The following is a 3,430-nucleotide window of genomic DNA, read 5'->3' as shown; positions in this document are numbered from 1 at the left end:
CCTTTCTTTCCTTTCTCCTCTGGCCCTGGTAAACCACTAACCTGCTATCTGACTTTATGGGTTTGCCTATTCTGAATGTTTCATATAAATAGAATCATGTCATATGTGACCTTTTGTGTCTGGCTTCCTTCATTTAGCATGTTTAGCATGTTTTAGAGGTTCATCTGCATTGTAGCATGCATAAGTTCTTCCTTATTATTATTATTTTTTCTGAGACAGCGTCTCACTTTATAGCCTAGGCTGGAGTGCAGTGGCGTGGTCACAGCCCACTGCAGCCTCCATCTTTTGGGCTCAAGTGATCCTCTCACCTCAGCCTCCCAAGTAGCTGGGACCACGAGCATGTGCCACCACATCCAGCTAATTAATTTTTTTTTTGTTTTTAGAGGCATGGTCTCCCTATGTTGCCCAGGCTGCTGGCATACTCCTGGGCTCAAGGGATCCTCTGATCTCAGCCTCCCAAAGTGTTAGGATTACAAGTATAAGCCACCATACCTGGCCTTTCATTCCTTTTTAAAAATTATGATAAAATATACAGAGCTTTGGCCAGGCATGGTGGCTCACGCCTGTCATCCTAGCACTTTTGGAGGCCAAGGTAGGTGGATTACCTGAGGTCATGAGTTTGAGGCCAGCCTGTCCAACATGGCAAAACCCCATCTCTACTAAAAAATACAAAACTTAGCTGTGCGTGCCTGTAGTCTCAGATACGCAGGAGGCTGAGGCATGAGAATCACTTGAACCCAGGAGCAGAGGTTGCAGTGAGCTGAGATTGCACCACTGAACTCTACTATTCTGGGAGACAGAGAAGACTCCCTCTCAAAAACTAAAAATAAAAATTAAAAAAAACCACCTTCCCAGTGGCCTTTGTGTGAACAAAATGACAGCCCCTATACCTCAGGGGTTGTCTCTTTTATCAAAGGTTCTGGGCTGGTGGTCTTGGCAGCTAGTTCTGGTGATTCCGTCTGCAGCTATATTTCCAGTAAAAATTAAAAAAATGTTTCACACCTCTTATTTATCAACCTAAATACAAAACAGAAAAGAAGTTTATGGAACATGGCTAGAAAGCAGGACTGGTTATTCCTCCAGAACCTTTGGATTGTCCCATACATCTGGCCTGTACAGCTGGTATCTTTGATGCCTATGTTCCTCTTGAGTGTGATATTCAAATGTCATCTCTTTCTTTTTTTTTTTTCAAAGACAGGGTTTCACCATGTTGGCCAGGCTCATCTCGAACTCCTGACCTCAGGTGATCTGCCCGCCTTGGCCTCCCAAAGTGCTGAGATTACAGGCGTGTAATTCATTCATTCAATTCTCTGTTTCAGTCCTTCCTTTGAAAGAGATGACATACGCCCAGCCGAATGTCATCTCTTTCAAAGGAAGGACTAAAACAGAATTGAACGAATGAAGAATAACGTGGTATTACAATTAATCCAGAAGATAAGAGTATGTTGACAGCCAGGCGTGGGGCTCACGCCTGTAATCCCAGCACTTTGGGAGGCCGAGGCGGGTGAATCACGAGGTCAGGAGTTTGAGACCATCCTGGCCAACATGGTGAAACCCCGTCTCTACTAAAAATACAAAAATTAGCCAGGCATGGTGGCGCATGCCTGTCATCCCAGCTACTCAGGAAGCTAAGGCAGGAGAATCTTGAACGCGGGAGGCAGAGGTTGCAGTGAGCCAAGACCATGCCACTGCACTCCAGCCTGGGTGACAGAGCGAGACTCTATCTAAAAAAAAAAAGGATGATGACAATTTTGAAACAAAGGACTTCCCTGAGAAAGCTAAGGATATCTTTATTGAATCTTAACTTTGTCTAAACAACTCACACATGACCGACTTTATACCTTGATAACTGAACACTTTTCCAGACATGATCTGGGATATCAAATATAAGACCATCTGCTGGAGCTTCGTGGAATCTTTAGAGCCCTATCATGTGGTTTAAGTTTGCTGTTCAAATCTGATAAACGAGAGCAATATGTATGGCCAGGTCACCATAGGCCTGCACACCCAGCAGACTCTGGCCATCCATGACCAGTTTGGCCTGTTGTTGTATGGACAGGGAGATGTACCCAACGGTGTCTTGGAGTATGTTTTATTTGAAAAGGACCTGACAAACCCCTACGGAAGCTGGAGAATGCATGGCAAGATTGTTCCCCATCTAAGCACTATCCTTAAGACGGTGATGATCCCTGACCCTCAGCTGAAACCAGGGGAACAATATGAAGAGGCACAAGGAGAGGCCCAGAAGCCTCAGCTAGCCTGACCGCAAAAATAACTTCTGGGGTGAAGCATGGGAGACGAGGTTTCTGGAAGTTTGACGTCTTCCATCCCCATCATGCTATAGAAAGAACTACCTTTGTTCTCTCCCGTACTGCTCAGGTCTTTTCAGCAGTCTCACCATCAACAACCATAGCTGATGGCTGGGCCCAGGCAGGTGACAGGTGTAACACCGCCATGACTCCTGTTCTGTTTGAAATTGTATGTCTAGCTTCTGAGTCTAGATGAAAGGCGGTATGTTTCAGAGAACGTTGGATACCAGTTTTTCCCACAGCAGGGACTGTGGGAGATAACCAGCAGAATTCTCTTTTAATCACAGGGCAGAGATCAGAGTTTGAAATAAAACACTGTCAGAGTGCTGCAGTGGTGGTAGAGGGGAACAGATCATAAAATTTACAATTAACCGTTTTTTTTTTTTGAGATGGAGTCTCGCTCAGGCTGGAGTGCAGTGGCACCATCTCGGCTAACTGCAACCTCTGCCTCCTGGGTTCAAGCAATTCTCGTACCTCAGCCTCCTGAGTAGCTGGGATTACAGACGTGCATCACCATAGCCAGCTAATTTTTGTATTTTTAGTAGAGATGGGGTTTCACCATTTTGGCCAGGCTAGTCTCAAACTCCTGACTTCAGGTGATCCACCCACCTCAGCCTGCCAAAGTGCTGGGATTACAGGCGTGAGTCACCGCACCCGACCCAATTTAACCATTTTTAAGTGTACAATTTGGTGGCATTGAGTACATTCACATTGTTGGGTAACTTTCACCACTGTCCATTTCCAGAAACTTTTCATCATCCCAGACTGGAAGTCTGTACATGAAGCAGTAACTCCTCATTTCCCTCTTGATAACCACTATTCTACTTCCTGTCTCTATGAATTGAACTATTCTAGGTTTTCCATATAAGTGGAATCATACCTTTTATAAACATAAACAATGTTTATCCTTTTGTGTCTGGCTTATTTCACTTAGCATAACATTTTAAAGTTTCATCCCTGTTGTAGTATGAATCAAAATTTTCTTCCTTTTTAAGGCTGAATTGTACTACATTTTATGTATATACCACATTTGTTTATCCATTCATTTGTTGTTGGACATTTAGGTTGTAACCACCTTTTGGCAATTGTAAATAATACTGCTGTGAACCTGGGTGTACAAA

General features: G+C 44.1%; 1 pseudogene; it reads left to right on the top strand.

Annotated features, from left to right (window-relative positions):
• Positions 1-874: 874 nt before the first annotated feature.
• On the top strand, positions 875-2,435 carry LOC108310015 (annotated as a pseudogene).
• The last annotated feature ends 995 nt before the right edge of the window (positions 2,436-3,430 follow it).

Source organism: Cebus imitator, unplaced genomic scaffold (genome assembly GCF_001604975.1).
Source record: "Cebus imitator isolate Cc_AM_T3 unplaced genomic scaffold, Cebus_imitator-1.0 Scaffold99, whole genome shotgun sequence".
NCBI lineage: Eukaryota > Metazoa > Chordata > Mammalia > Primates > Cebidae > Cebus > Cebus imitator.
The sequence above is the reverse complement of the archived record's forward strand: the minus strand, read 5'-3'. Positions and strand labels throughout refer to the sequence as shown.